Source organism: Lathamus discolor, chromosome 9 (genome assembly GCF_037157495.1).
Source record: "Lathamus discolor isolate bLatDis1 chromosome 9, bLatDis1.hap1, whole genome shotgun sequence".
Classification (NCBI taxonomy): Eukaryota; Metazoa; Chordata; class Aves; order Psittaciformes; family Psittacidae; genus Lathamus; species Lathamus discolor.
Genome location: NC_088892.1, coordinates 4,497,543 through 4,508,260, shown reverse-complemented (window position 1 = coordinate 4,508,260; position 10,718 = coordinate 4,497,543).

Below are 10,718 nucleotides of genomic sequence, written 5' to 3'. Positions count from 1 at the left end.
TTGTGGCACCACTGGAAAACAGGAACGAAAGCAGCTCGGACTTCAACTGAAATAGCTCAGATTGAACAGAGCTGCTCACCCATCACCCCAAATGCTGGCAGCAGTCCCAAAATGGGCTGTGCCCAGCTCATGGGGCAGGTGAGCCACAGGGAGCTCAAGGTTTTGGGGAATAAATTGCTGTTTTAGCTACCCTGGCTCGGGAGGGATCTCTAGGCTGGCTGAGAAAAGCAACTACTGCTCCGCTGCATCCTTGGGTCCTGTCGGAGGGTCAGGAGGACCAGGGCAGGTCCGGCCCTAATCCAAGGGCAACCTGACCTTGAGGTTGTTCCAGCCAGGCACGTCCTCTCCCTCCCAGCAAATCCGGCACATTTCTGCATAATAATGCAATAAATCTTCCTTGCTGAGGGGGATTGGGAGCAAGGGTGATGTTTGCTCTCTTACACTGCGACTCAATTGCTGAATAAATAGAGTGTTGAAAGCCTGGAAAATTCAGAGACAAGTCTTCAAAAGGACAATTTTAGGGGGTACAAATTATAACCACAGAATCTGCATCCACATTCTGCGTCTGCAGATAATTGTAAGCATCTGTGGTGCCAAGTAGGAGGGTGGGTGGGAAGAGGTAGGCAAGCGTAAAAATGCACGGGCATGCTCCTCTGTATTGCCATCCGAGGTGTAAAAGCTTGGACACTGCAGGCGCCAGGGAAGAGCCACGTACTCTGTACAGTGCCAGGTGAATGTGTGACTCAAAGGATACAAGAAAAGTACTTAATTAAAGAAAGTGATGAAGTGAAATGAATGAAGTGAAATGAATGAAAAGAATGACATAATAAAATAAAATAAAATAAAATAAAATAAAATAAAATAAAATAAAATAAAATAAAATAAAATAAAATAAAAAATTAAATTAAAATAAATTAAATAAATAAATTAAATTAAATTAAAAAAAATAGTTTGCTTTTAAATGTAAAGTCCTGGTGTGCTTAAATGCTATGAAGCAGACTTGGAGCACTTCTTACCCAATGCTCTCTTACCTTAGCAGGAATCAACCCTCCAGAAAACACAGAAATCCCAGTGTGCTGCTCTTTGAAAAGGACTTCTGCCTCCTCACCTTAAAAGTGCTGAATAAACAGGGCCCATTTTGTCTTTTACTCCTTCTGTTGGTGCTGGCAAAAAGAAATCTTTGATGCTCAAGTCCTGTATTTTCATCTGTGAAACTCTATGGGTGCTGACAGCTGACAGGCACTTTTACAGTCATTATGCATTTGGAGGGTAATATGCGTATTTTGGTGCTTTCCTGTAGAAGGTAACTAAAGCAAGGTCTTGCCAATAGCCCACTAAATGACACCTCTAAAGACAGTTTTTTCTGCCTTGTGATGGCTCGATCCTTTTATTATAATGTTGCAGGCGAAACTGGCAGAAGTACAGTTCGGCATTGCCTGAAGAACAGCTTCCGAGCAATCAGCTCTCTGCAAAGTTCAGGAGGTCCCTATTTTCATGGGGGAAGTGCTTTAATCAAGATTAATTTTTTCCAGTTTTCAGTAATTGGAGCTCTTCCTGAGTTTTCCTCAACTCTCCTTTAGGATGAAATTATCAAATTTCCATGGCAATTAACGGAGCAAGTTTGAGCATAAGGATCTGTACAATGGATGGCAGGGAACGAGCAAGACTAGGTTGGAAGATCTGCGTGAAGGATGTCTAGTGGTGTTGTCCCATAAAGTGTCACTCTACAACACACAGTTTTTATCTGAGGTGCCGCTGGCCTCATGATGCTCACAGAAATCTGTGACCTGCTCTCAGACTCTGTGGTCCATCAGTAAGATTGGTAAGGACTAGCAGAAGAAAGCAACTTTGACCTGGATTTTGGCTTTAGCTGAATATCTACAGATCTCCTTTGTCTTAAAGCCACCTCATGGCAAAGCCCTGGTGCAAGCCACCCACATGGGGTGAGCTTTGCAGGTGATGGGGAGCAGTCAGGGTGCGCACCCTGGCCTCAGCCACAGCCACGATGGTCTCCTCAAGGTCAGAGTGGGTGCTCAGAGGTTAGGGGCTGAGCTTGGGAAGGCATCTCTGCTGACTCAGTTACTGAATGTCCCTTCCGAGGAACTTCATTCTGATGACCTGAAAAGGGGTATGATCTGCCGTGTACCCACCGAGGTAGAGCACAGCGAGCTCTGCAGCAGAGAGGAGAGGGAGTGGCGGACTGAGAGAAGTAGGGTGTTTTCCCTAGTAAAGGAAAGGAAAGCTGTTTAGTAAATGTAGAGATTGGCAGAGGCTTGCCCCAGAGCAAAAGAGAATTTTCAGTTCTGTGCTTTGCAGTTCCTGGGTGTAATTATTATGATGAAGTGATAGCAGGGAGGCAGCTGCCCATAAATAATGCACCAGCCTATGGCCAAATGCTGCCCCTGCAAAACCGAATCCCCTTCCAACACCAGCCGGGACTGACCCCTGCCCCGAGCAGCACTGTCCTCTGTGGCAGATGGGGATAGGATTTAAAACACAGGTGTGCATCCAAAGCCCAGGAAAACACCCTCTAATTCTGTTACATGGCTCAGCTACTCCTTTCTGAACCTGATGAATAAATGCAACCAAAATATTTAGCAGAGGCAGCTACAGGAGCTTGGGTTTTCAAACCACACACTCCTTCAGTGGGGCTCGGGTCCTGTTTGTATCCTCCTGCTGTCTGCAGTAATGGCAGAGCTGCCCCAGCTTTGCATCTTATGCAAGAAGCAGGAGGAGACTGCCCGGTTCTCTTGCTCCATTACGTGATGCAGCATCTGGAAAGGAGAAGAGCTGCTGTTACGTGGTGAGTAAGCTGTGGAGCGCAGCTTAGGAACCAAGAGGGAGGGTAAAGAGCAGAATAACTCAGCGTCTACCACACTCTTAGAAAATATATTGAAGAAGAAAGCTCTGCGGCCATCCACTCAGGACAGCAGCATTTTCTCTCTGGAAGACAATTCAAAGTAATCACTGTCCTCTCTCAATGCATTTTGCATCATAGTCTTTGCCTTTGCAGCAGTCTTTGGCAGTGAAGGAAGTTGCTGAGGCTGATCACAGCCTCCCACCCCTGGACGATGCTGCCAGTAAGGTTTAGGGAGAGAGGATGTATTGGGCAGGGAGGGTTGGTATGCCCAGTGCCATAAAGCCCCAGCTTCCCCAAGCTGTGACCAGCTGCACCAGGCTCTGGCACATCTACTTCAAGAGAAAACATGATCTGGCACCCTCCTGAAAAGGCTTCTCATTTTCTTTTCTTGCCTGAAGGAAATGTTTTTCCCTGCAGCAGGAGACACCTGCGGATGCAGCCCCAGCCTATTGTGGGCTCACCCTGGCCATATGAAAGACATCATTTCTCCGCTGCATTCAGCCCAGGATTGTGTTACCCTGTAGTAATTCACTTACAGTTAGCAAACAATAAATCCCTGCACAGTTGGTTGAGAAATCTGGGCTAAGAAGGTAGGGAAGTGTATTATTAAATCCAAATGGCTCTACAGCCCAAGCCTGTCTTACTCACTTCATAGCAAGATTAACAATATTATGGGGCATGATAAATTCAGTGCTGTAATAGCTGTTCCCCAAGTACACCTTAAATAAAGTGATAGCTTTCTCAGTGAGGCTTTTATCCTGACTCTGTCTGGATGTTAGAAGAAAAGAAATTGTGAGTATTTTTCTTCCATTTCAGCACAATTCTTTTAAGTCCTGTTCTTTTCTGTTCAGGCTGGCTGGTGGCAAGACGGCAGCTTTAGAGCGAGCCTGGGGCTGCCCCAACACTGGTACAAATCAGAGCTTTGCAGAGCAATTTGGAGTAGGCGGCTGCAATGTCTGTTGCAAAATAAATCCTTTAAAAGATGGATTTCAGACAGCAGCACTAGCTTTAAGATATGCTCCACAGGCAGCATGCAGGTGGGGCCACGGGTCTCTCAGCGTCCAGATGCAGGATGCTCAGAGGTGTCACCTCCGGTTCTCATGGCCAGGAAGAACAGTGTGGACTGTCCCTTGGTAGATGAGTTCCCCTCAGCCAGAGTGAGCTTTTGCTGTTGATGATTTATAATACAGAGCGGAAAGGAGCAGAAAGGCACTAAATCCTGACATTTGCCCCTTATCATCAGACTTTTACACTGGCTTATGACTTTCTGTTTATCTCCCAGCTCTGCTGCCAGCTGTATCACTGAACAGTAACATTATCTGTTCAGCCTTTCCAAAAACAACCTTGGTTCAAGCCAGCACCAAGACAAGAATATTTTGGCCTTTGTTTAAGGGGGAGATGAAGACTCAAGGTTGAAAACTCCGTGACTGTGTTGTCACTTGGAGTGAAAATGCATGATTGCTCATCCTCATCTAAGCCCCCATTCCAGTCATGCAGATATAATCTGTTCCCTTGACCTGGATGACTTCTTCACAGGCTGAGGGTCCTCCAGGAGCCCAGTGCAGCCCCCCCAGAGCAGCAGAATTCCTGATGGAGTACCACTAACTCAGACCTGGAGCTTGGTGTCCCCAGAGAGGTGTTAAACTCAGTGCCTGAGGTCTGCCAACCTGCCACTTGCTTCTCCCTCCTTAGGGGTCCCTGCTTCCCACTTGTCTCCTTCCTCCCACACTGGGTACTCTTTCCTAAGTGGGTTTGCCCTAGCAAGAGAACATGAATCAAGATCAGCCCTGTAAAACACCAACATTCTGCCCAGATCTCAACCTCTGCCCAGTCCAGGCTTGCTGGGACGTTTGAGAGGATTTAGGTAGCTTTTTGAGGTCTGTTTTTGTCAGGCTCTGTGTCTTTTAGCTTGGCTGATGTCCAGAAGGAGCCACAATGAAGGCACTGACCAGAGTATGTGTTTCCTACAAAATCATGAAAGGATGAGGCTGCAATCCTGTTTGCCAAATTTAGGCATGTGCAGCCCATTTCTGCAGGCTGAGGAGCTGCAGCCCCGGCTCTCGCATGGCAAGATGTCCTTCTGCACACATGTACCATGCAGGGAATTTTACTTGCATCACAACCTCAGTGACTTTGGTGGGGGCACCCTGCATGAGTCCATACCTGGCCAAGCCCCTGTGCTTGCGGGTTATTATTCATGTACAGTACAGTCCTTCTCTGTTCAGCAAAGCACTTAAGCACATGTCTAATTTTTAGCTTAAATTCACTTGGCTGTATCTTAAATCAATGGGACAATCAATCAATGGGATTTTTTCCTTCATAAGGAGAGCAGGGCCAGAAGTTAATATGGAAAGTCACGGGCGTTTCTGCTAAAGGCTAAGTTTATACAAATGAATATTCTAGCATTGTTTTCAAGCTTATTAACCCTGTCATGCTGTTATTGCCTCCAGTCATTTTTTTTTAGAAAACAAATAAACAGCAAGCATTTGTCCGTCTCAGCAATAAACTATAGTGGCAGCAAAGTTAATCTGGTGTTAATTAGGCTTGTGGAAAACTAAATCAAGCATCAGAAACCACAGATTATTTTAGGCTTCCTCCAGCATAAACACAAAGGCTTGAGGATCCATAACGTATTATTTTTGTTGACAGTTTTCCACTTTTACCCCAATTTATTTCACGTATCCGATAGGCTGCTCCTTGATTGCTTTTAGCTCTGTCTTCTTTTGGCCTCAGTGTGGCAGTTTGTTAATCCTTCCTATTTTTGTGTATTTAAGCAGGATTACAAACTTCAAATACATTGAAAAAGGAACCTGTATACAATCTTTCAAAATCACTTAAGTGGGCCAATGACAGAAGTCCCAGCCTTGCAAGTAAATACAGAACACTTCAGAAATCATCCCCAGTGTTTATTTATAAGCCATTTTTAATTACTCAGCAGGAATGAATGAAAGAACTAGAAAATAGAAAATGACAGAGGGTTTTGCATTGAGTTACAGCTCATGGAGAACAAGGGAGTGATCGCCATGCTTTCAAGTCTAGATATGTAATTATGCCCTGCTGGTTTATTGACAATCTAATAAAATTAAACTGCAAACCATTTTGCAAATAACAGGGGGATCTCTTGAGAGGCTCCATGCAGCACAGAGAAATAGCAGATGTCTCCATCCAGAGAGCAGCAAGTAAAGAAGACAGGTAAGTCACAGTGCAAAAAACTCCCTGAAAGATGAATTCAGGGCCATAAAGGTTAAGAGAGAGATAAGCCAGAGCTTGGAAGCTCACTCAGAGCAGACCCAAGAGGAAGGTGCTCACCTTCATCCTCAGCATCCACCTGAGGATGCTGCAGTGTGGTACAGTACCACTGTGTCTGCACACCCAGCTCCCTGCTACAGCTGCCCCTGGTCTAGCAGAAAATGATGGCACATCGATGTTTCACTGCCTGATCTGAGATTGCAAAGAGTGAGGCTTTGAGACAGAAGACAGTTGATGTAATGACAGCCCCAAGGAGAGTCAGGACATGGCAGCCTGGGGATGAGCATGTTCCCTGGCAGGGCTCAAAATCTGGTAAGGCTCAGCTGAGCAAGCAAATTTGCAGGAGGTGAAAACGGCATTCAGAGCACTCCATAATCTGTATGAAATGGAACCATGATGTTTCAGAATGGGACTGCAAACACAGCGGAGGTGTCAGTATCTTGGTCAGCAGCCACCAGGCTGCTGGGGCCATAAGGTGGTTGAGAATTCTTCTGACTGCTTCCCAAGATTCAGCCTCCAAAGCAATACTTGCACCTCTGGCTGGAGTTTGTCACCGGTTCCACTCACTGCAGGCCCATCCTGCCAGAAAGATTTCTTCTGGTAAGGACCACTGTGTGGTATTTCAAAACGAATGCGGCCATGGCAGCTACTGGGGGATTTCAGCAGCTCCCAGGCACTGGCTGGAGGCTCACCAGCAGTTAGGTGATGCTGTGGCACCACAACGGGGGCAGTGATAGCTGCAGAAGACAGCTTGAGCAGAGTCGGAGCGGTGGGTCCCCAGCATCTAAGCACAGTGTTTTGTGAACTCATCCCAGGGCCAAACCGATGAGTAGGCACATGAAGTGTTGGTGTATGCAAAAGCGTCCCTGGAGCCTCCATCCCTGCAGCATGGCCCAGTGACAAGCAAAACATGCTACATGGCATCACAGGAAGGCAAGAATCAGTAAATGGGCAAAACACAGGTAAAATACCAGTTTACATGAGACTGGTGAATTAATCAGCAATCCCTGCTCCTGCACATTTGACTTAGGGTTACCGAGGTATTAGGGTTAATAAAACAAGACCTGCAAAGAAAATCAGCCAAATAGAGTAAGAGAAAATTGTCCAAGCTTTTCTATCACTGTTTAGCCCCAGAATGATTGCAGGGTGATGAAGGAATTTGCCCTGCTTCCTGGGCCACACAGCATCAAGGGCGTGCAAGGGGTAGAAATTTCTTGCCTGATAAAATCATGTTCTTTCAGTTTCTGTGGCACATGAAGAGGTTACATCACATAGCAGTGTAAATAGGTATTACACATACACCTTCACATGGGCATGAATTTCTCGCAATTTAGTCTGTAAGCAATTTGGTGAAGCAACAACAGGAATAACAAGCAGTGCAGCGATTTTCCACCTTAAGAAATAGCCGATGTATGAGGCTGCTGCTCCCCTGCTTACTTAAAAAGACGTGATATTAAACCTGAGGACTGCACAAAGAAGAAGTCTGGCTATTTCCCCTTTCTCAGTGCCAAGATCCCCATTTCAGAATAGCCCAAAATGGGAAGCTGCAAGGATATACCTACAACACCCATATATACAGTACATATAACGCTTGCCAAATGCTACCAGCACCGCCATCAGACCTCACTTTTCCCCAGTGTTTATTCTTCTTCAAGCTTCTATTCCCATCAAATAGGAACATTAGATTGCCTGAGAAAGAACGGAGTGTTCATTTATTGGGACAACACGATTTTCAAGCTGATTTGTATTAATTTTGAACATAAGATATTTTATTTGCTGATCCTGTTTCTTTCCAGGAAAAACTGAAGTCATATGACAGCAAATCATGCCCTGCCTGGTTTTGATCACTTGGCATACTTAGACCCAAGCTCCTCAAAGTAAATATTTCCTATGAAGATCATTAAGGGTGCGACCAACATGTAAGGAACAGCAACAGGAAAATACTGCTTTAAACCTAATACTACACCATGTTGCATTCATTAGTTACTTGACATTGTAGCTGGAACAGGAGAAAATAAAAAGGCATGGAGCACAATGATATTTCAGTTTGTTAAATGCTTCTGAATCAGTACAATTATCCCCCCTCAAATTGCAAGAGTTCACCCCCTGTTTAGCAAAGGCACAAGCTGCCTGTGCACTCATTGGTACACTTTCAGGTGGGCAAAAGCTGTTACAGTAAGATATCCAACCTGGATACCCAGGATGCGATTTGGGAGATGCCGTGTTCCCTGCATCACTAAAAGAGAAATAATACCCTCCTGGAATACTGCGTTTAGCTCTGGGTCCTTTAAGATCAGAAGGTTGTGGACCTGTTGGACTGAGTCCAGAGAAGGCCATGAAGATGCTCCAAGGTCTGGAGCAGCTCTGCTGTGGAGGCAGGATGAGAGAGCTGGGCTTGTTCAGCCTGGAGAAGAGAAGGCTCCTTAAGGGGAGACCTTAGAGCAGCTCCAGTGCCTAAAGGGGCTACAAGAAAGAGGAAGAAATTCATCCCTGTGAGGGTGCTGAGGCGCTGGCACAGGGTGCCCAGTGAAGCTGTGGCTGCCCCATCCCTGCAGTGCTCAAAGCCAGGTTGGACAGGGCTTGGAGCAACCTGCTCTAGTGGAAGGTGTCCCTGCTTGTGGCAGGGGGTTGGAACTGGATTGATGATCCCATGATGGATGATTGATTGATGATTGGGTTGGGTGATCCCTTCCAACCGAAACCATTCTATGATACAAATGTTACCAGGATATAACTGTCAGCCAGGGCAGCCCAGTCCAGGACCTGCACCTTCACCCCAGGCAGCACAGCCATGAGGCTCAGGGCTCCCTGGATGGCTGGTGGGACGAGCAGGCGGGGAGCACCCACTGCCCACTGTGCTCCCGGAAGCTCGCCAGCTCCTGCATGCTAAAAACCAGCCTTTCTTTATATTTAGAAGAAAAAAGATGACGCAGTCCTGATGGTGCTGGAGGAAGGAAGATAAGGCAGCGGTCCTCCTTCCTCCGCGGCCACCCAGCGGAAAGCCCAAGCTTTATCTGTCGAAGGCAGGGCTGCCCAACTCCTGTTCCCAGCTGAGGGGCACGGACCAGGACAGTGCAGAAGTTTAACAGCAGAAAGAGCGGCCAAATGGTGCAAGCAAGGTGGTGCCCATGCCGATCGGGCGGCAGAGCTTTGCTGCCTGGTGACACCTTCCCCCTCATAAACCAGCTTTTTAATCAGGGTTTCTGTTAACTGATCAAAAATCAGCTTTGCAAGACGTTTGTCATACAAATGCATGCAAGCACAATTATATTAGAGATACTCAGAAGGTCAGGGCGCTCAGGATTCCTCATAACTATCGCAGCTCTGTCTACGGCTCTAGGCTTTCAGGAGTATTAAATCAAACTTATCCATATGTAAGTGTGCAGACCCCTTTATTGTCACTGATTATGCGAGCTGGCTGGGAGATGCACGTGCCTAATGTGAATGCATACAGCCTGGATGTTACTCAGACGGCAAGAAACATATTCCCTCTGCCCGGCACTGCTTTACCTTTTGCTCCTGCTTGGGTTAGGCTCCATGTACGTGCCTACGGCGTTACCATCTCAGGAGGCTGTTACAGAAGGACCGGTGGAAATTAAGGAAGGGCAAATATGAACTTCACAATAAGTGAATTTGCTTAATTTCGCCACAAGATGGAGCCTTGAGATTAAAGCTTGTTTTGACGTTTGATTGTCATTGAAGAGAATCAAGCCACATTTAAATATGCATGTTTAAGTCCCTCAGATGAGTATCTGTGCTTTCTTAATGAATCATCTTTTCCATCATCTCTTATTAGTCAGATATGAGGAAACTGTGAAGACTCTGCCAAAATAGGTGCCACTGGCATAACTCAGTAGAGGAAGATGTTGAACAATGCAGCTTTTCTTCAGCAGTAAGAAATCATACTCCAATACTATGCGATATTCTGGGGGGTGGGGGGAGTTGGTAGAAGAAAGAGCACTGTGTGGAAAAGCTGAGGCATAAATGGGGATGAAAGGGAGATATCTGGGAAGCAGCAAGCTTGGGGTTTTTCCTCGCTTACCTTCTGGTTCAATTTTACTTCTGCAAAATCCCCTATTTATATATCCCACACTTGTTTCCGAAGGGCAATAGACAAATATCAACATATATATTTTACTGAGTTCCAGCATTTGATATCAGCAGCATAATTTAAGAGCCATCCCTCCCAGCAGCATCTTCCTCCCTGACCTTTGCCAACAGGCACTTCCCTGAAATATTTAACCCGCGTGTTTAAATTCCATTTAAATTTTGATTTCACTTCCCTTCAGCCTTTCTTTTTTGTACAGTGCTTTTGTGGTGGATTGTTGTCTTTTTTCTAGTTGAATCTATTGCGGAAAATCTGGGAGAAAAAGGGAGGTTTGGATTTTCCTCTGAGGGCATCTGGAGTCTTAGGAAAATCTCTGAAAGTGGGTTTCACAGGAAAAAAAAAAAGAGCCTTCTGTGTTGGGCGTCCTTTCTGAGACCAATAGTTGCACAACTCCAGTGGTCCCCACCCCTGCAAGGACCTGGGCCAGCAAGAAGGAGAGTTGGAGAAGGAAGAGCCAAATTGGATTAGATTGGATCTAAGGAGGAAATTCTTTCCTGTTAG